At 42.3% G+C, this 23,404-nt stretch overlaps 1 long non-coding RNA gene across 2 annotated transcripts in view; it reads right to left on the reverse strand.

Annotated features, from left to right (window-relative positions):
- Positions 1-23,404, reverse strand: part of LOC143841857 (uncharacterized) — a 216,319-nt gene that overhangs the window by 51,914 nt on the left and 141,001 nt on the right. For both annotated transcript variants that reach the window (XR_013232902.1, XR_013232901.1), the window contains exon 3: positions 18,709-18,916. This is a non-coding gene — a long non-coding RNA (uncharacterized LOC143841857). The remainder of the gene's footprint in view (positions 1-18,708; positions 18,917-23,404) is intronic.

Consider the following 23,404-nt stretch of genomic DNA (forward strand, 5'->3'; position numbering starts at 1 on the left):
GCATTAGGTACATGGCCTTCTCTATGATAGCAACTGTACTCCAGAACTCTGTACCCACGAGCTCAGGTATGTACCGTATTTGCCGGCATATAAGACGACTGGGCGTATAAGACGACCCCCCAACATTTCCACTCAAAATACAGTACTATGGGCCACTATGGGCAGCTATGTCTATCCCAACTGAAGTACACCCGGCGTATAGGACGATCCCCCCCCCACTTGGAGGCATGTTTTTCAGGGGGGGAAAGTAGACTTATACGCCAGCAAATACTGTATCTTTATTGGCATTCTCGCAAGCCTTTTAGATGCCCTGTAGCAGTTTTAGTGCTTTCTATGTTTGTGAGCTTGGCCTTTAAAAGCCTTCTGTGACACTGATTTTGAGATATTTATTCCACACTTTTAATGAGTTTTATTGCTGTTGTTTTAATTGTTGGTAATGTTTAGGTTGCTTTAATTGTTTTTAGTATATTGTTTTTCTTTCCATTCTGAAAGCATCCCTGGCTATAGTGATATTGGAAAACAGAGGCAGAAACATTTTAAATAAATAAATATGGGGGGGGGTTGCGATTAATTAACTTCTTTAAGTTCTCTGGAATTCGCTGGATAAAAATATCCCACGGCATGTACCAGAACAAGATTTTTCTTTAATTGGTACTGTAAAACCTGTTCATTTCTATGTGACATTGCCCCTTTAGCAGTCATGCTAGCAGCATGGGAGAAATGGAGGGGGGAACCAAAATCCTGAATTATAATTATTGTCTTCTCTATTACCAAAGATATTCCCATAGTTGGGTAGTAAACTACAATATGTGCAGTTGCTGATACCAATATGCATCGATTCCAATAGTTTGAAGAGATGATACCATACAGAAAAAGAGAAAGGACTCCATTAGACAATATTTGTGACATGAAATGGGTTGCGGGTCTAGATGAGTGCAAAGAGAGAGAGAGAATTTTCCCAAAGGCATTTAGGAAAGTTATTGTACAATAAGATCAAAATAAAAGTATTTCAGAATCGAACCAGGCAAATGAGCACCAGTTTATGCCAGTGTGGCATTGTGGACAAAGTGTCAGACTAAGGCAGGCTTTCTCAACCAGGGTTTCATAAAACCCTGGGGTTTCTTGATGGCCCTGGAAAGGTTTCCCGAATGGGTGGGAGTTACATAATTAACTTTGTATATTCTTTAAAAAATGTTAAACATTTATCAGGTGATATGACCACATGTGGTCACGTTGAACTGCCCACACCCTCCCAAAATGGCCAATGATGAGCCTAGAAGGGGTGGAAAGAGGACGGACCCTTAGTGGGTATGTACATAGCTATGCTTCCCAACCATATTCTACATGACCATGCCGCATCTGGGGTTTCTCGAAGCCTCAAGAATGTTTTACGGGTTTCTCAGTGGTAAAAAGGTTAAGAAAGGCTGGACTAGCTGTACCTGGGTTTGAATCTCCACTTTGCCACGGAAGCTTGCTGAGTGACCTTGGTCCAGTCATTCGCTCTCTCTCTTAGCCTCACCTACCTAACAGGATTTTTGTGATAATGAAACTACAGAATGTTATAAGCAGCTTTAGGTCTTCATGAGAGAGCAAAGGGAGAGGGGTATAAATATCTTAATTAATTAAAATGGAAAAGGATGGTCAATGTGAAGTTCCCAAGAGACAGATTTTCATGGAGAATCTACCTTTTTACACTAAAATAACTCATTGGCTGTAGCCCATAATGGCTAGTACATCTAACTGAACAAAGGTGGGTTTCCAGTTATGAACAGAAGCAGATTTCCAGTTTTTATACATTAAAACACAAGACTTGGAGGCGGGAGGGTAATTGATGTGTGATGAAATCCCTGAATAATTTTTAGGGGGTATCTAGGTAATTTATGGTAATCTTTACAAATTTAATATTTGGAACTAAGTGGAAATATTGTGCATCAAAGATACTGGTGATTTTCAAATGATCGCTAATTGTTCCTTCTGTTAAAGAACTGGTATATCAAAAATTAAAAGATGTGCCAAGGGTGGCAGATTACAAAATTGTCAAAAACAATTGGATTTGTTCAAGTTAGAAACAGGGAAGGAAAAATGGCAACATTTTGCATTGTTGGTCTTTTTCATAAAAATCTGTAATCGGAGATATAATTTGGATCAAGATGTTTTCCAATGAATTGGAATAGCTGACACATACACACATTATCTACTTTAATTTACATTTGAGTTTGTTATAATGGTCTATTATTCCCTGCTGGGTTAACTGTAATTTTCTTTGCTTTGAAGTTAAATAAATAAGTAAAATGGGAGGGGGGGATGTATGAAAAGGCCCACGGAGGGACACAGAGAAAGAATGTACAGACTTATAACAAAAACATAAAAGTAGGTCCTCTAATACTGGTTGGGATTAGTATAAAGGTGTTTTCCAAGTTTCTTAAAAGACTGAAGTAAAGACTACCAATATAGGAAATCCATTCATTTAATGCAAACTATAGAAAGAATTTGAGTAATTAATTTACTAGAGAAAAAAGGATGAATGTTTGTTATAGGAAGAGTTTGCAGAAAGATGGCAGAAGCGTTCATCTGTTTCAGAAAAAAAAACAACACTGACTCAGAAAATGGCTCGAATTCTTTGAATACCATTGAATGGCCACCAGAGCAGACAAAAGAAGTGGAATAGCCTTGGTGTTTCAAAGTATTCAGCAAGGCTCCGTCTTTGAGATGAGTGACCTCAAAGAGCTAAGGATAAGAACAGAGGGGGAGAGCTGCAGATTTAAGAACAAAACCCACAAGGAAGCTATAAATGTAATTTTTAAGGCTGAAGAAGTGACCAGGTGGGGACCACCTGACCAGTGCAAGAAAGTTTCTTTTTTCTTTTCATTTTGTGATTTATATAAAAGATTCTCAATGGGCTGTGATTCAAGCCTGTTTATCTATTTTGCTCATTCTGAACGGTTGTGTGTTAGGCTCTGTATGACAAGAGTCCCCAAATGTCTCTGAAATGTTATTTGGAGACTGGACAAGATGGTTTCTTTCTTGATAACTATTTAAAACTGGCAACCTTGATAGCTTATCTGCAATCTGTGTGACCATAGAAAACTTGATGACTCCATGCCTACCAAAAGGACACTGAAACAGTGGTCCACATATTTATTTAAAATATGTATATCCCATTTTTTTCTAAAATCCAGAGTGTATCACAAAATAAAAACAGAGATGCAGCAATGTTTAAATTAAAACCATCTAAAATTTAAAAACTAAACTATCCAAAATGCAAACGCTGAACATCAATATTTAGATATTACTCTTTTTAACAAAGCCATCCTCCTCAGAGTTATATAAAGGCTAACCTAAAAGCAGAACAGATTTTACAGACTTTCCTAAAAGCTAACACAATTGGGAAGGTGCATAATTGACAGATGGACAACTCAAAACTCATTGTGCGGGCTATTACCATGTTTCACAAAAAAATCTACATTTATAACAAAAAAATTTTTTTTTAATAGCCAGATGACTGAGCATGTTCATTGCCCTCCAACAGGCATTTAATGTTGAGGTAAGTTAAGTACCAGTTTTAAAAGGAGTAGAAAAACAGACAGGGTGTCTCTTAATCAGTAGGCCCATATATAGTTTTAGGTCTACTGTGGTCAGGCAATCGGTCTGGTCAACCAAAACCCATCCTTGGTAGAACCCTCCAGAAAATGACCTCATATCTCTCACTCACCCTCTCCCCTCGCAAGAACCTAAGTTTCCCACATAACCAGTTATCCAAGTCAGAACCCTGTCCTTGGAAGTGATAAGGAAGCCAGCTTGAACAAGTTTCTGTTTGTGAGTACCTGCAAGAGGGAACTATTCTGCATAACAACAGTTAACCCTTGGGATGAGGGACTGAAGTTGCATTGCTTGGCAGGAAACACAGGGTCATGTTAACTGGCATCATTCTGATGCTGTGATGTCACTTCAGTAAGACAGAGCACCGTGGATGTGGAGCACTTCGGTGGGAGACCTGTAGTCAAGAGTGAAATTAAGTTAGGAGTTGGAAGTCATAAAGTGGCTTCTTCCCTGGGTGTTCAGAATACTATATACTTTAGGGCTCTGAATACTAAGTATGGATTAGGAAGCTGCATCAAGCGATAACCTTTTTTGGGCAAAACTGATTTCACTGGGGGAGCAATATCATTGTCTCTAATCACCACCTCTGTGCGACCATATGGTGTCTTCAAATACTACCAGGCTTTTTTCCAGTACAACCAAATTTAAGTATAAAGTTTTAAGTATCAAATAATCAGTGATCCTTCTCTCATTGACTAGTGAACATGCCTTACAATGTATTACTCATCGAAAATTGATTGATGTATACATACATTTCACAAAGCATGTTTAGAAGGTCTTACAATCATGGCTTGACACACATGGACACCCTTTTTAAAAAACCCAATGTTGATGAAGAATTCTGGAGAATATAAAAGCTTGCCCACTGCTTTGTGTAATTCTGGTTGCTCCTCATATTAAATGGCTTTTGTTTTGGATTAAGCTTTGGAACGATATGGCTACCTGAAATCTTCTCCTAGAAGGATACAGTTCTTCAAAACAATTAATACACTCTGCAGATTACCAGCTGCACATACTGGGAGAATATGGATCACCGTGATGCACCCAATATATGTGGTCACCATTTTATGTGAATTGGGTAATGCGTTGATGTTTCATGAGTGTACAGCTTACACTCATGCAAACCAGAACACTAAAAAAAATCAAGTTTCTGGTTCACGTTAGTGTAAGCTGTACACACATGGAAAATCCACATGTTGCTCAGTTCATATGAGTTGCATCTATTCTGTGCAATTGCCATCACAGATACTTGCATACTCCTGACACACATGGTTGTGAGATTCCTGATTTGCATCAATCAAACAAAATGCCTTTAGAGGGCCACTGTGCCACTACAACAAAAAAGATGAGAAGAAATTCTTATCATTTTTGGCTTTTCCCCATCAGGTACAACAATCTATGAGATTGGCACACACCTCCTATGTTGACGTTACATCCTGACACCAAAAACATCCACGTATTATACAAACATACCTATCTTCAACCATCGTTGTTATTTTCCCTGCAGTCTTGTAGACTCAAAAGCATTGGAGAAACAGGCCATTTGTGAAAGGCCACATGGCTTTGCAAACTGAATGAGTTTTTGGTACAAAGGTGCAGCTCTGTCCATGAATGCATTGTCTTGTGGCCACATTGGTGTGCCATGATCTGCTGTATATTGGTGTGCCATGATCTGCAGTGACCTCAATTATATTCTATCTATAGCACTGCAGAACATCTTCAAATCCAGCAAGTAGGATTTGGTGGTCTAGCAGAACAGCATAAAACATAAATCAAGAACGATGGTAATGTTAATACTATAATGAAAATGCTGATTCAGTCCTAATGAAAAGGTTTGCTGTAGACTGCAAGGTATCATTTAAGCCATGTTTGCAATATCTGAAGGGACCCAAATCTAGTTTACCACATAGAGGCAAAAACAAAGAGCTGTGAATCAGGCAGAATGACTTAATACATACTGCACAGATTCAAACTGAGGGAAAAGAAAATCTTTATTCTGGCACTGCGTTTGTTCTTTACGTTTCAAAAGCTGCGGAAAGCAATCAAATCCATGGAGTTTTCTTCTTCAATGAGTTCTATTACAAAAAACTCAGTTGGTTCAAGATTTATTGATCTGGATCAAGAATGAACTTCTCAAACTCATACCAATGAGCCAACTGGTTGTAAGACCATATACAATCATTACACTTCAGCACTCATCAAAATATTTCCCCTTCGGCTGTATTCACACTTAACGTTTAACACTTCCACTGCTCCCTCCAATTTTTCTCCCTTGATATGTTTCCCCATTAATGCCAACAGCATCCAAACACAATTCTATTTAGCCCTCATGAAAATAAAGATGACATTATTTGAATTGCAGAGATATTGCTGCAGATTTCCAGGAGTGGTGGGGGCAGGGTTCAATAAGAAGCAAAGGCTTCTGTAGTACCCAAGGGAAAACTACAAAAAGATAATAGGAAGGGAAGGGAGAAAGAGCAGTGTATTTGCTGCATTTTATAGGACTTGCTTAGATTCTTAACTAGGATTTCCATAAGTGCATGGGGTGGGATGATATTCAACTGTGCCCTTCTCCCATAACATCTCCAAAGACCATCCCCCCAAATGTAGTCATGGGGGGGGGGGCATGGAACCCCAAAGAATAGCCTAGGGAAATCAGAAGTCTTCTATGGGAAGAGTGGATCAGTGCCTCGCATAGATTAGGGTTGTCAGCTCCCCAGTGGACACAGGGGTCCTACACTGTCAGGCCCCATCCCTGATCAATTTGCCAGCAGGGAACTTACCAAGAAAAAGAGGAAGGCCCAGGCAAAGTGGTGGGCTAGAAATTTTAATAATAATAATAATAATAATAATAATAATAATAATAATAATAATAATAATAATACAGACTTCTGGGTAAAGCTCTGGTATTTAGACAAAAACCCTATGGCAGAAACCATTTTTATCATAGAGTTTTGGGCCAAAACCAAAGTGTTGCCAAGACACTGCAGCTTGATGACATTACTTCCATATTGTCTGGGCCTTCCTCTCTCTCTCCTGGGAAGTCCTGTGTATCACCCCGTGACGGTATATGTAAACCGCCCTGAGCCGTATGGGAGGGTGATATACAAATCTAATAAATAAAAACTGTTGCTGGCCTTTGTGGTATGATGCATTTATACCTCACTTCTCTGCTTAACAGAGCTCTGACTTACACCATCATTTCCCCCTCTTCTATTTTCTCCTGACAATGCCAACGCAGTGAGGTAAATCCGACTGAGAAAGAGAGAGATTCTCCTAAGGTCACCCAGCAAGCTTCTAAGGCAAAGAAAGGATTTGAACTTGGGTCTCAAAGGACTTAATCTTACACTCTGACCACTATGCCACACTGGTTCATGAAGATTAATTGACATGTACCCTAGTACTCAAAAGAATGTCACAGATCTTAGGGCCAAACTGCTTGTTATATTTTTGGGAAGTCCATTTGGATTCTACAAACCAGACTCATTTTCTCCACAGTCACAGAGTAGCTGTGGGAAAAGCATTTTTTTTTAAATCCAAAGGAGCTAGATTTGCTGGAATTGTGGCATGAGGGGAGGAGGCGAAGTCTTTAAAACTATCAGACAAAATGGATTCCATCTTGCTTGATTAATGAGTGTCAGGCCTTGCCAGACCCTAAAGCTGTTTCTTAGAGGAAATAACTATAGGCATAGCAAGGGAGGAAACAGGCACTGCTGCCAGAAACTGTTGATGGTTGGGAGCCAAGTGGGTTGCCCAGACAATTTTCCAACCTCTCTCTCAGCTAGGATTGCCAACCTTCAGGTTGTAGCTGGGGATTTCCTGCTGTTACAACTAATCTCCAGGTGACCGAGACTGGTAACCAGAACAAAATGGCAGCTTTGGAGGGTGGATTCTATGGCATTAGATCTCATGGCAGCTTCTCCCCTCCTCAAATTCCACTCTCTTCAAACTCCACTTCCAAGATCTCCAGGTATTTACCAACCCTACTCCTGCTCTGTAGCTTCACTGCCTTGTAAATGTTTTGATTCTCCTTCCTTATCTGACTGTCCCTTGGCCTCCTTGCTGCTGCCTGCTAACCAGCTTCATTTCTCAGCCCTCTGTCCCGCTCATCTAGCCCAGCTAAGATCTGTCTTGTCCTTAATCTTGTGCACTGTGGCCTCAGCCTCAGCTCCTCGCCTGCACTACAAACTCCGCTTGTCTCTTCTGCTCAGGCCACCCAAATTTAACTTCTGCCTCAGCCACTGATCATCTGTCGGCAACTCCTAGCCTGGATGAACTCATAAACAAGGCCAATGATATACAGTCTATTCTACTTGGGGAAATAGCCAAAAAAAAAAAAAAAGAGCAAATACTGCTATACAGTCAAAAATGGAGGTGTCACATTTTCCACTCCTAGAAAAGTCCTAAACATCAGAAAGAGATCTTTGCTTGTAGTGCACTGAACTGCCAGGGATTTTGCATAAAAATTCATGAGAGACAGTATCTATTTCAGCTGCTGCAGACAGCAGGAACGGGGAGGGGAGGCAGTAGTAGTGGGGAAAAGTTTGTGCCTCACCATTCAGACAGGGTTCATTTTGAGTGATGATTGCAAACCAGCCGTGGAAATTACAGATGCTCCTCTGCTCACTGTTATTTTGCTGCATCTCCAGTAATCGCCAGTGATCATTTATAACAGCGTGTCTGATGACTTTCAAAACATAACTGGAAAGGATACTTCTGTGGAGAGCAAGGGCTACTCAAAGGAGAAATCAATCTCGGCTGCTCAGGGAGGGAGCTTCATGCTGCTGCCGCTATCAGGCAGCGAGACATTTAGACAGACAAAAATAGGGATTGGGAGAGTATTTGCTCTTTAAAGACGCAGCCCAGCCTGCAGGATTCGGTGCGCCAGAGCAGATGGCACTAGATCTGGGGTAGTCAAACTGCGGCCCTCCAGATGTCCATGGACTACAATTCCCAGGAGCCCCCTGCCAGCATTCGCTGGCAGGGGGCTCCTGGGAATTGTAGTCCATGGATATCTGGAGGGCCGCAGTTTGACTACCCCTGCACTAGACCATTCCTGTCCGTGCCTGGAGATCAAGCGGGAATGGCAGCAGTGGGGGTGGAGGTGGGGCTAATGAATGCATTTATTCAACCAGCAATGGATTTAGTGGAAAGAACAAATGTAACCTTAGAAGCTGAGAGTATCCTACATAAACCCCTTCAGCTCTCAAGCCACAGAGGGTACATGTCAGTCTAATCGGCCCAAGTGACTCAGTCAGGTTTCTTCAAAATCAGGCCAGCTTCCTTGATGCTTGCTTGTTATTGCGTGTTTTCCTGGACAGTAACACTGTCTCGGCCAAAATGGCAGCCCTTATGACAATCCCAGGTCCCACTACTGTCCTGCTAATAGTTTTCTACAAAGCCATGTAGCATGATGAAGATACATGGCATTGATTCCCCTGGCATTGTTGGTCGCACAGTTTTGTTTTCATTACAGCTCATGAGAACGCATGAGGTTTCAATTATATAACACCGCAACTTCTGATCTAGCCATGGTGATCCATGCAATGGTCACCTCCAGACTACTCACTCTGTGCATGGCTGCCCTTGAACCTGCTCCAGAAATGGAAACATGTCCAGAACATGGCTGCACAGGCCCTCACAAGGACCCAATAGAGGACCTGTGCTCTCCCAACTGCACTGGCTCCACATTGGAGACCAGATCAGATTCAAGGTTTTGCCTCTCACATTTAAAGCCCTGAATGGTCTGGGACCTTCATTTCTGTATAGGACCACCTCTTCTGCTACATCCCCCAGAGAACGTTAATTTCTAATTAACATCTGCTTAAGATCCCCAGCCCCAAGGAAGTCAAATTGGTGGAATACAGCTTGGTGTAGTGACTAGGAACATGGATGTCTAATCTGGCAAGCCAGGTTTGATTCCCCACTCTTCCTCCACATGCAGCCAGCTGGGTGACCTTGGGGTCGCCACAGCACTGATAAAGCTGTTCTGACCTAGCAGTAATATCAGGGCTCTCTCAGCCTCATCTACCCCACAGGGTGTCTGTTGTGGGGAGAGGAAAGGGAAGGGGATTATAAATTGCTTTGAGACTCCTGGGTGTAAACTGCATGGGGCTTTTTACCCAGTCCAAGTTCGAATTAATCCCTCCCGTCTACCCTGAATTCGATTTGCATTTTGATTTTGGGCACTTTAAAGTTTCCCTCTGCAACAAGCATGATTAATTCATGGTGACCCTACCTTTCCCCCATGATAACCTGGAGTGGCTATAACCCTCAATATTACAAAAACCATCATGAGTAAATGTGTAGATCTCTGCTCTTTGCGAAATAACTCTGCCTCTTACCTCCAATGCTGTAACAAAGAAGTCATCCCTGATTGGCCAGGGCATCAGTTCAAAGTCTTCCTGGTTCCCGGGTGCAAGGCTTCCCTTAAAGTGACTGCGCTCCAGAAGCCCTAACTTCTCAAAGAGGCTCCTGCTGTGCTTGGCTCCCCCACCCCCCACCCCATTCTGATCTTCCCCAATTGAGTGCAGAACACTTTTTTCAATGGGGGGGGGGGGAATAGAGGAAGAAAATAGAGGAAGACCTGAGTTCAAATCAATCTGAATTCAGCAGGATCCACAACGGAATAAACAAAGTAAGTGCAGAATGAGTCCTAGAAGAGAAAAGTGGCATATAAGAACCAACTCTTCTTCTTCTCTTCTTCACTGCTGAATGAGATCATGGCCGTGCAGACCATTAACAGTTCTACAGGGCCTGCAAAGCAGACTTCTTCTACCTGGCCTATAGTTGAAGCCAAGGGAAAAAAACTTTCTAGGTGCTGGTCTCTCCGTCTACAACCCAGCCACCTGAGTGAACAACTTACTCCTCCCCCTGTGCCTTGGAATTAAATTTCTAGCTCTAAAGAAGAATTGGTTTGTATCCCCTGCTTTTCTCCACATTAAGGAGTCTCAGTGGATTAAAATCACCTTTCCTTCCTCTCCCCACAACAAACACCTTGTGAGGTAGGTGGAGCTGATAGAGCTCTGAGAGAACTGTGACTAGTCCAAGGTTACCCAAATAGCTGCATGAGGAGCTGTGAATCAAACCTGTTTCTCCAAATTAGAGTCCACTGCTGTTACCCACTATGCAAGCTGGCGCTCAAGAACTCACAGTGCATGTCTGAGCACAGGTACATGGGGAGAATGCAAGGAAAGCACTACATGTAGTATAGAATAACAAAAGTCTGGTGGAAGCTGTTTGTTTTTAAAGTTTGTTTTTTAATGAAATTGATTATTATAAAGGAGAGAGCTCCGCAAACATATGGGTAGGAACATGGGTTTGGATATGTCCGGTCTGAATATATACCTGAAGGTATTTTATTGTTATTTTTCAGGCTGACATTTGAGATTCTTGGAATGCAATTATATAGGTTCTGAATATTTTATACTATTTAGGATTTGGCATTTTAAAGATTATATACGTTTCCAGGAAAACGCTAGAGGGCATCACCCCAAGGGTCAGACATGACCCGGTGTTTGCACAGGGGATACCTTTACCTTTACGTTTTCTGTGTAACAGGAGGTGAGAGGCAGCTCTCTCCAGGCACTGGGATCAGATGTTAAGGGGAGCATTAGAACTGTGTGCCCAGTCATGATGTCTCTCTCACAGCCCATGGCTGCCTGAGCATGGGCAAGAAAGATGAAAAGCAAGCTTAGCTCCACTTTGACTCCATTTCAGAATAAAGTCATTTGGAGTGTGCTGGGGCTCCTCTGGGCTGTCTCTGGCTTGAATGAATTCTACTACCTGCCTAAGAAGAACTTCTGGACATCTTCAGAACCGGCTTGCACACAACGGATCTTGTTTTAAAATATTATTTTAAACATTGCTTCAAATTTTTCTGAGTTTTTTGTTTTTGCCTAGAGAGGTTGTTGTTGGGGGGGGCTTTGTTTTCTTTCTGATTCTTTATAAAACCAGTGTTCTTTGTTTTTGCATTGCTTTTAAATGTTTAAACGGCTCATGCTGCTTTGTTGGGTTCTCTTCTTTCAGCTCGCTTTAGACTTTTGATGGATTTGCATTTTAATTTGGGGTCTGTGATGGGGAGGATTCCAAATTGTTCCTGTTTTTAAAAAAAGCTTTATCTTTCAGCATTCTTCTGGTTCTGGTTTTAGATTTGTTCGTCTATAGTTGTCTTAAAGATCTTTCTGTGTTGTCTTTGTTCGGGAGATAGTCCATGAAATTATCAGGCATTCCTGCTGGTTTTGAAAAGGTTTAACTGTTGCAGCAGGTTTCGAAGGAAGGTTTTAATAAGAACTCACTGTAGTTGGTGTTGGAAAGTACTGTCAAGCTGCAACCAAATTATGGCAACCCCATAAGGCAAGAGATCTTCAGAGGTGCTTTGCCATTGTCTGGCTCTGTGTTATGGTCCTGATATTCCTTAATGATCTTCTATCCAAATACTGACCAGGGTTGACCCTGCTTAGCTTCTGAGATCTGATGAGATTAGGCTAGCCTGTGCCAGGTCAAGAATCGCTAAAGGAAGAATTTAAGGGTCATTCTGCACAATGACCAATGTTGCTAAATGTTCGCAGTATGCAGAAATGCTATATTTAATAGTGGAATTTCGTCATTCCGCATACCTTCAATTCTAGCGGAATATTGAAGTCCCAGTAGTGGTCTATTCATTCCCCACAGATTTCCGGTCTCACCGGAATCGCAACAAAGGAGGCAATATTTTTCCGCACTTCTTCCCACCCCTAGCTGTCATTCAAACAGAACAGCCAATGAACTGCTGTGTTTGTACTCCCGAAAAGCCCCTTTCCCTTTAAAAACTGTTTTTTAAAAACCAGAAAACACACTTTTCTGGATTTCCCCCTAAGCGCTATAAAATTCCAATTGTTGCTGGAGTTTTGTGGGAGTTTTGCGGTTTGTTTACAACATCAAGCGGAGTGTTAAATTAATAGTGTTTACAAAAGGGAAGACTTCGGCTACATTTAAGTTGTCCGGAATGGCCCTAGCTGTTTGGGCTTTTTTAAATGAATTTCAGTTTAGGATTTACTATAGGCTTTGGTTAAGCAATAAGCCAACTAGTTTTGTTTTATTTTTCAGTTGCAGCCTGGGTTACTTTTAAACATAAAACATTGTGACGTTCTCTTGGCCCAAGAAGAACAGCTTGAGCTGTCCTATCCAATGGAAACTCAGATCTGCCTCCCTCCTGCCCCTCCGCTGCCCTTTGTTCCTCTTTGACTCCTCCAGTTTAATATCTGGCAGGCCAGCATTTCTATATCATTATTAGTAATGGCTGGTGCAATAGTTACTAATTGCAGTGTTTGAAAATTTTGAAAATGTTATCATTTTAGTTTAATTTCATCACTATTATCTTATTGTATAAAATCTTCTTTAAAGTGTGCATGGTCTTTTGGGGATCAGGCAGGCAAAACACAACCCTTTTTCTGTTTTATGGAGGTGGGGAATGAGCTGGGAAAGAGAGGAGGAGCAGGTGATCTGGCTGCCTTCTTCCGATCATACAAGGGTCTGAACACCTTGTTTTAAAGCCAATCAATAGCACAAAATGTCTTTTTAGGCTCCAGTTATCATGTTAAGGGTCTCGGAAATCCACTTAGGCAGAAATAAACTTCAAAAGAACATGAATTCCAGAATGGGGGGGGGGGGATGTTGTATCATTCTGGCATTTCTCCATAGCAATGGGGCAGTGTTGATTTCTATTAAACTACATCTGTGTGGTGGCATTATTGCATAGCACCGCGGAAGTACCTTAAAAAAATAATAATAATTTCAGGGCTGGGTGAGGAAGAAAGTTTCAGTCCAGGGGAGAACTGCTGTGCTGTGATTGGTAGCTTGCTGTGATTGACAAGCCAAGGAGTGGTGGGAGAAGTTCGTGCTGCATTCCTTTGCAGCCTCCTCAGGAGGCAAAAAGCCACAATGGGAAAACACAAGAGGGGTCTTCCCATCAGGAGAGAAGCAAATGCGAGATTTACTATCCTGCATTTATAAGCAGGAAACCACTCGCGTTTTACCCTTCTGTGAGGAAATTCATTATGTCTCTCCCCCAAGTTTTGCCCCTAGACTTGGTCTTGGTCAAATATTACAGCAAGAATACACATCACATTACAAAGTTGTTCAGTTTAGTGATCCATCTGGAGATGCTGCCAAGACTATTTATTTAATATTGCGTACATCTAACCCCTATTAGATTAGATTACATCTAACCCCTGGGGGATAAATGGTAATGACTGGGGAAGGCACTGGCAAACCACCCCCTATTGAGTCTGCCATGAAAACGCTAGAGGGCGTCACCCCAAGGGTCAGACATGACTCGGTGCTTGCACAGCGGATACCTTTACCTTTACCTTTTAACCCCTATTAATACGTATGCCATTGCCTAACCAGTCATATATCAAAGGTATACTTATCTACACTATGGGGGGAGGGGTTGCACAGCTCAATAAATAACTTTAGTTATTTACGGAAGGTTCCCCCACAAAAGAAAACCACTTTTGTATACCTGTCTCATATATATATATATGAGACACACACATATATATATATTGTGTGTGTGTGTATATATATACACACACACACACACACACACACACACACAAAATGCAATTAAATCTTGTTCCTGCATAAATAGATATTACAATGAAGCTATTAAAAAGGCAGGTTAATGCACTTGCCATGGTTTCTATAGCTTTAAAAAAAACCTATTCTTCCTCTGCTTATTTTACCTATAATAGAACATAGTTTATTTTGATTACTGCTTGCCCCTCCATGCTCCTGATATAAATTGAGCCCAGGGTTTTTTATTTATCAATTGTTTCCATGTAATTCCTAGAAAAAGCTAAGGGCGACATACAGAATGCTCACCTGTTTTTACAGCCACACTGTGAAGTTCAGGCAATGATAGCTGCTTGCCTCTCACGAAACCCACATTTTAATTAAACAACCCCAGTTAGTGTGCAGGTCTGAAAGTGGGGGACATGGTGGAGCGAGTGGTATAATTAGTTGAAATATATTAAACCAGGAACTGAAACTATCGTCTCAAAGTGGTTTATTAATCACAGTTGTTCTTAATTACTGTTTAATGTGAAAATAAACATCCCGATTGTTCTCCTTGCCAAAATAGACACCATGATAACAACTGGATAGCACCAGTTCTGGGTAATGGAGCAACCTGGGAAAGAATGGCCAAGGGACAGGCCTACGTAGAGCAAGTTGCAGAAGTCCAGTCTAGAGTTGACCGTAACGTAGATCACTGTGGCTAGGTGTTCTGGGGCCAAGTAGGGTGCTAGTAGTTTGGCTTGATGAAGATGATAGAATGCCAGCCATGCTACTCCCGTGACCTGAGCCTCCATAGAGAGGATAGCATCGAGAATCACACCCAGGTTCCTGGTGGAGTGAGCCGCTGATAGCTGCACTGCATCCAGGTTGGGTAGGCGCACTTCCTCACTCGGACCCTTCCTGCCCAGCCACAGGACCTCCATCTTTGAAGGGTTGAGCTTCAGACAACTCTGCTTGAGCCACCTCATCACTGCTTTCAGGCAGTTGGCTAATGCTTCTGGAGGAGAATCAGGGCAGCTGTCCATCAGGAGGAAGAGCTAGGGGTCATCATTAGTCCATACGTTGCACCAAACTGTACTACAAGCTTCTGAACAAATGGCAAAATTTGATTTAAAGCTGCTTGCCTGTTTTTGTGGTTCTGTCTGCTTAGCAGTCCCTTCTTAAGACCCGGTACTTCGCACAGACAGAGGACTGCCGATTCAAATAACAAGACAAAACACAAATAATGGAGGAGCACTCCAAACAAGTGTGTATGATTTATATTTACATTTTTATCCTGCACTTCTTCCTTGGAGTTCATAGCTTGATCTCCTGTCCTTTATTTTACCCTCACAATAACCCTGTGACACAGATTAGACTGAGAGAGAGAATGACTGTTCAAAGATCACCCTTTGGCGGGAAAAGAAATTTGAATTCTGCAACATAGCATCCTGTGGAATTCAAGCCAACCCTCCAATCGCTACACCAAGATGGTGTTCGAGGTCCCTGGAACACTGTACCATGTGACTTATCTGTTCCACTATATTTCTGGTAAGGCTATGGAGGAGGAACATGTTCTTGTGGCTTAAGGGCCACTCAGTGCTTAACACCCACACAGGGTGTCTGTCCCTCCCCTGAGTGCCTCCTCCTCCAACTGGCTTGCCTGTCTGTCCAGAACCCAGCCAATCACCTTCCATCCCCCACCCCTGACCACCCCCTCCCTCCTTCCACTTCCCTCCGAGGCTTGGAGGCTGCAGATCCCTACTGTGTGAGAGCTGCCCCTGCTGGTGAGTTCCATAACAGCTACCTGCAGCCTTTCCAGGTCCTGGGAGGAGGGGAAAGCCATCTGCACAGTTCTTCCACCACACACCCCTAATCTAGTGCCCGTTGTATTCCTGAATGCAACGGGCTTGGCCCCTAGTTTGAATAAAGGGACTGGTCATCTATGTAGAACCATTCACCCAAATTTCTGGAGCACAGCCTTTGGGACCACTTCCCATGTTGGTTATTCAAACGGTAAGTAATTCTTGGGAACTATGCTATAGGAAGTATTGCCATTCAGGGAAAAAAATTAAATCTCCTTGGCCCACTTCCATGTGCAAAACTACAGCAGACACTGAAATAATGTTGGTGAGGGTGAAATCCAACAGACAAACTATTTAATATCTCATCAAAAAAAATTACATACTCAGAACTGGTTCGGCCGCAAAGCAGCAGCTGCTGTGTGTTTTCTCCCCCCCTACGACTGATTAATATGCTGATCAGATTCTCATAATCAGGAATAAGAGCCATTAATCTCAAAATATGAGCACTGTTAGCAAGAAAGAAATACTTGGTTCAAAACGTAAGCTATATATATATATATATATATATATATATATATATATATATATATATATATATATATATATATATATATATATATATATATATATATATATATATATATATATATATATATATATATATATATATATATATATATATATATATATATATATATATCGTTGAATTTCATAAGCTCATGCAGCCCCTCACAGCCATTTTAGAAGTAATTCTCAAACTGGAACCTGAAGACCACGATGGACCACTTAGTCAAACACAGGTGATTTAGGTTAGGACACAGTTCTTAAAACCAGCCTGTAAACTGCTCAGCATCTTAACCAATATCCATCATCAGTCAAGAAACCCTATAAAATCCAAACTGACTGCTCACCCACTACCTGACTGGACCTCATCCAGGAATGGCCTGCCCAGGTATTTTAGATCCAATCAAGAGGCAGCCTTCAGCCAGGAAGGGCTTAATAAGGAGTCAGCTCTCCACTTCCAATTTCCTGCCAATTTGAGAAATTTGCTGCGTGAAAGAGGAGCCAGCCTCAGAGCATGCCCTGCTGCCAGTAAGTTGCCCTGGCCTCCTGGCCGATTTCAACTCGGTGGACATTGGGGGGGGGGGGAGCTGGGGCAGCCCATGCGCACCTTCTGGAGGTAGGGGACTGCAAAAGGCTCAGAAATGTCCCCCCACTAGCCCTCTGTAATCCAGGGTGCCCTGGGAATGTTTAAGTGGTGGCCCTCATCCAGGAATGGCTCACCCTGATAGCTTAGCCCCTATTATGTTGAACATCTGACTGAGCTAAGTTCTCATCCAGCCACCAGTAGAACCTGGAGAACCCCCAGAATGAAAGCTCCTATCAAGACTTCAGAGATCAGTTCCCCTCGAGGAAAGTGCTGATAGGGACAGGGACCGTGTGGAACTCCCGTCAACACCCACACCCACCCAGAGAGAGAGGGGGACACACAAAAGTATTCTGTTCTTCTGAAATTGCAAACCTAATTAACCACACAATCACCTCCCTATGTAGGAAATACCTGAATGTCTCCCTCCTTGGATTGCTCAGAGAAGCCATTAGCCAGAAGGTCCAAATGTAAAGGAAAATAATCCCATAACAATCAATGCGTAAGTCAAAAAAGACTTATACCATTCTCCCGCAACAGCTGCTTCTACCTATGCTCTAGCTACATCTCTTTAAGGCAATGCAGCAGCTTCTAATGTGGTGAGCTGGATTTGATTCCCTGTTCCTCCATGTGCTGGGTGACCTTGGGCTACTCACATTCCTATTAGAAACTGTTCTCACAGAACAGTTTCTCTCAGAGCTCTCTCAGCCTCACAGGGTGTCTGTGGGGAGAGGAAGGCAAGGTGATTATAAGCCACTCTGTTATCTTTGGGCAGTGAAAAGCATGGTATGGTGCTTCTGGGCCCCCTCTACAGTTTCCCCACCCTCTATGCCATTGGTCTCAAATTTGCTTTGCTGTGATTGTCTTGGAAAAACTGCAGCAAGACCAAGGTGATATCCATGCGGAAAGGGAAAGTCTACATCTTCCCAGTCCCACCCACATCTGCATTATTTTCCCTGCTGCAATTCTCTCTGATGGCTACCCCCAAAGCATTCCTCCCTTCTCAGACTGCAAATTGCAAACCTAATATAGGAGTGATTGAGGGCAAAAGAAGAAGGGAACGACAGGTGGCTGGATGGAGTCACTGAAACAGTTGGTGCAAACTTAAATGGACTCTGGGGGATGGTGGAGGACAGGGAAGGCCTAGAGGATCATTGTCCATGGGGTCACGATGGGTCAGACACGACTTCACACATAGCAACAACAACAACAACAACAACAACAAAATTTAAAGCACATCACCTTGACCCTCCTCAGCAGGCCTCAATAGAACGCCCACAGTCAGGAGCAGTGTATTTCTAAAAACTAAAGATGATGTACAGTAGTGGGAGGTTGTTGACTTCATACTTCTTTACAAACTTCTGGTGTACCACTGATATGACTCAGGACCTTCTACCTGATTCAGCAATGCTTTTTGCATGTTTCTGTGACAATGGAATATTCTGACAAATTTTCAGATTGGAAATTTGATTTACACTCTTCACCAATTATGTTTTGGTGCGACAGATTCTACCACACTGAAGAGAGTTCAGTGGGGTTACACTACGAGGTGAACGGTAATGGCAAAATCTAGACAGTGCTTTTAGAATACTTATGTGTGCAAATACTGATATGTACCTGCAAATCTTTGTGTGAGGACAGAGCCCAGCCGTCATCATTACAACTGATGAAGAGATACATTCACAATAATGATTCCATCAGATCTGGTTTAGAGTTGCCCAATAGGATGTGTCATCTAATCTTCCATGAGATGGTCCAGTCACATGAGGTTAAATCCAGTTAGGTGGACACAGAAACACACACAGTGTTCTCCATGGCCAGGTATCTACAATCAGAAGAGACAAGCGAAAAGACAATGAGATGGGGGAAGCAACCAGCAGAAAAGTTATCCTCATGCTACTCGGTACAGATTGTTTTTGCTGTTCTCCATCTCCTTGACAACACTGCTATGAATTATTTATCAAATGAGCAATTAAATCTTAAATTCTGAGGATGATCTTCTCAAAAACCTGGGTGGAATTTTTGGGCGTTGTTCAGCATCATACTTAGAATTCTTTGACAGCGGCAAAAGTCTGAGCTGGCCATCACAGGAAATATGGATGTCTTGACTTCTGAACTAGAGCAAAGGAGATTCCCATTGTATTATTTACCATTTAACATTCTGTGATTGACATCCCAATTTATGACCAGAAAGGGTTTCAAGAGCAGCTTCCAGTGGATGAAAGGACTTTAGGTGTTTTTTGTTTTACCAAATTGTTTTAAGAGAAGTTTCATTCTGAATCTTAGGTCTTCATCCACAGACGTTAACAGAAGTCAATCTGTTCATAATAATAATAGCAAGAACAATAATAATAACAACCACAATAACAAGCAGAGTATATTGGAAGCACACACAGACATATGTTCCACAGCAAGCAGAATCCCAGAGAACCTGTGAAACAACCCCTGGAGCTAACAGGAACTAGAAACATAGGGTTCTCAGATCTATCAATTCAAATTCAAAACATTGATTTGCACTCAGAGTATGAGAAATAAAACAAGAGTCTAGCTGTATCTTAAGAGTAACAAAATTTATTCTACCATAAAGGACCACCTTGGTGGAACGGTAAAGAGCAGTGGCCTCTAATCTGGAGAACCAGGTTTGATTCCCCATTCCTCTTCCACATGCAACCAACTGGGTGACCTTGGGCTAGTCTCAGCTCTTTCAGAGCTCTCCCAGCCTCCCTTACTTCACAGGCTGTCCATTGTGGGAAGAGGAAGGGTAGGCAATTATAAGCTGCTTTAAGACTCCTCTGGGTTGTAAAAAGTGAGGTGCAAAACCCTCCAGCTCTTCATAAATTTTCAGAGAATCATCTCCTTCCAGCATAGCTAACAGCAGTTCCTGGGGAAGGAGAGAGAAATTTCAGATCGCAAACATGGCATCTCATCCTCCCATACCAGAGTCCCAGTTGGAATGAAGATCTCTACAGTTGCTGTGTATCAAGAAAAAAGACACTCAGAAGATCCATTCACAGATTCTCCCAGGATCTCATTTGATTCCAATGTGACCATTAACCAGCCCACTTTGCAGAATGATGATTACCGCTCATGACGCTGACAGACAGATCTGGAATTGCTCCTCTTACGGGGTCGTGGGGAGGTAAGAATCACCAACCGAATCATGTCTGGTAAACAAAATAGCAAAAGCACTAATGGCATAAAATGGGACCCATGAAAACAGTAAACTCAAACCCAAACCCACCCCTCACAGCAGCACTGAATATCTTGAATTAAACGGTTATCATATCCTGACACAAACTAAATAAGAAGAAAGAATTTTGAGGATGATTAAGAAAATTCATAATGAAGTTCCTCCTAAAAACAAGTTTGGGGAAGCCAGCAATACGTATTTATTTCATTTATACTTTGTCATTCTCTCACCTTACATCATTCTCATAAAATAGAATAACAGAGTTGGAAGGGTCATCTGGTCCAGCGGTCCCCAACCCTTGGTCTAGAGACTGGGACTGGTCTGCGGATCAGTCGGTACTGGGCCGGGTTCCTCCTCGTCCTCCTTCCTGGCTGCTGCCTCGGGGGCTGCCCTGCCACTCTGCTGCAGGCTCACCTTTGGTGCTCTCCAGAGGCCGCCATGGCTGGGGCTCCCCCTCAGAGTGGCACTGCGCAGCTGCTGCTGGCAGCGCCCCCCGGCAGGTGGCAGGAAATCAGGGGCGCCGGCGGGAAAGCAAGTGGAGCAGGGGCTCAGGCGGTGACGTCCCTCAGCAAAAGACTACTTCCTCCCCGGGCCTCAGTCCCTGGTGATAAAAAGGTTGGGGACCACCGATCTAGCCCAAACCCCCACACAATGCAGGACATTCACAATGCTCATCCACTGTAACCTGTACCCTTGAACCTTCACAGAGTCAGCCTCTGTTTAAAAATTTCCAAAGATGGAGAACCCGCCACCTCCCAAGGAAGCCTGTTCCACTGAGAAACCGCTCTAACTGCCAGCAACTTCTCCCAGAGGTTTAGATGAAAATTCTTTTGAATTGGTTCTGGTCCATCCCTCTGGGGCAAGAGAGAACAATTCTGCTCCATCCTCAATATGACAGCCTTTTAAATACTTGACGATGGTTATCAGATCCCCTCTCAGTTGCCTTCTCTCCAGTCTAAACCAACAAGTTCCCCCAACCTTGGTCTCTAAACCCCTCACCATCTTTGTCGCCCTCCTCTGGACACGCTCCAGTTTGTCTACCTCCCTCTTCAGCTGTGGTGCCTAAAACTGAACACAGTACTCCAAGTGAGACTGAACCAAAACAGCGAAAAGCAGGACCATCACCTCACGCAGAAACAATACTCCATTTTATATCGCCCCAAATCTCATTTGCCTTTTTAGCCACTGAATCACACTGCTGACTCATGTTCTCCTTCATGTTATTCTCACAACAATTCTGTGAGACAGGTTAAGCTGGAGGGACTGGCTTGAGGTCATGCAGCAAGTTTCACAGGTGAGATGGGGATCTGAAGTTGGGTCTCCCTGATTCTTATCCAGCACTCCAACACTACACCATGTATTCATCCTAAAGGTAAACAGCCCTGAATGGAAGACAAGCTCTATAAAAAAGGATACCTGCAAAAGGGTTTTAATATTATTTCTTTATTTAAAAATTTTATTCTCGGCCTTATCTCATCAGTATCATGGCAGTATAAAACTGTAATTTGTATGAGAATTTAAGATGGCCTGCTCTTTTTATTACATGTACTCGTGAGAGGAAAACACTCTTCCCTTCAGGTAAATAGGGTAATCTAATAATAAAAGAGACTACCTTTTGTGTGGCTTTCATTCAGCAAGAACTACTTTGCCGGACCGAGCAAAGGCTAGGCCTATAAAATAAAGAGATACACTCTATAAAATAAAGAGATAGAGTCTGACAGTGCAATCCTAAACAAAGCCACACCGTTCTAAGCCCATTAACCGCAATGGATTCTAAAGGGTATAACTCTATTTAGAATCGCACTGCCAGAGTAATTTTATGAGCGAGACTATTTCAGACAAGAAATAACATTTTTATGTTCTTCCCCACATTATTAAATATAAAAGAACTTTGAGCAAATAGAAAAAAAACTTAGAGTTATGGGGAAATTCAGGAGAGCTATGTAGAAACTGAGGGGAAGAGGTTACCCACTGGTCTCCCTTTGTTAGCAGCAATGTAACAAAATCTATTAGCAGTTCAGCTCTCTGCTTAGAGTTCCCAGGTATCCCATGGCTTCTGAAGAGGGGATGGGGGGGGAGGTAAGCATCTGGGTCCAGCAACACTCAAACGTTCACACCCTCAAAATCTTGTTCCTGTTTAAGACATTCCTGGACTTGAATCTTGCTGGTCTACTGAAGATCAACACGATCTACTAGGGATCTTCAGAGAAAAAACTCTACCTGCCAGCCTCACCCTCCCATTGGCAATATGGAGATGATGACAATAATGGCGTACGTTACAGGCTTGTCAGTATTATTGACGTGATGCACACAAATAATGCTTTGAATGTTCAAAAGCAGGCAGACCCCTTCTCTCCTTAAGGGGCAGTTTATAAATAGTCATCCATAACCATCTATCCTTTAATATCATGGAAAATATTATTTGCTATGTACTGCCTGGCCAAAATGGCACTAAAATTGCTGTCTTTAAAATACACTGTTTTTCCCAAGCAGAACACCAGCATGGTGATCAATCTTCAAGAGACACCTTGACATATAATATAGACCAGCCATTCTCAGTGGGGGCCATATGCCTCTCTGGGGGCCGGTGGCATATTTGAAGGGGGCCACAGACTGAAAAATGGGGAAAGGGAATCCAAAGAGTTTATGGGGGCATCCTGGAAACATTTTGTCACATATGATGTCATTAATTGCTAGAAAGTTTAACCTTTGTTAAAGGAAAGAAGCTTAGTTTGTTAAACACAATCTTACATGGCAAAAACAGTAACCTCTTTTTCTCTCTTCCCTGATATTGGGTTTAGTGTTCCTTTTGTTTAGAATGTGTGTCTTTAAATAAATAAACAAACAAACGGAATCTATTGTTTCTTTTCTAAAGAAACACAGAGTCTACTGGCACAATATAGGACACGGAATTTTTACAATTTCCAAGCCTGAAAATTATCACAGAGGCACCATTTATGTGAAACATCTCAAGCCAGGTACACAAGGATTTGCAAGAAAGATTTAATAACCTGATAAACCTCAGTATCCTGGATGGGATTCTGAATCTATTTGAAGTACAACTCACCCAAGTTGTGTCAGAAATTCAAGAGACAGTTTGGTCAGTTTCAAAAAGATTTTTGA

Source organism: Paroedura picta, chromosome 7, assembly GCF_049243985.1.
Source record: "Paroedura picta isolate Pp20150507F chromosome 7, Ppicta_v3.0, whole genome shotgun sequence".
Taxonomy (NCBI): Eukaryota; Metazoa; Chordata; class Lepidosauria; order Squamata; family Gekkonidae; genus Paroedura; species Paroedura picta.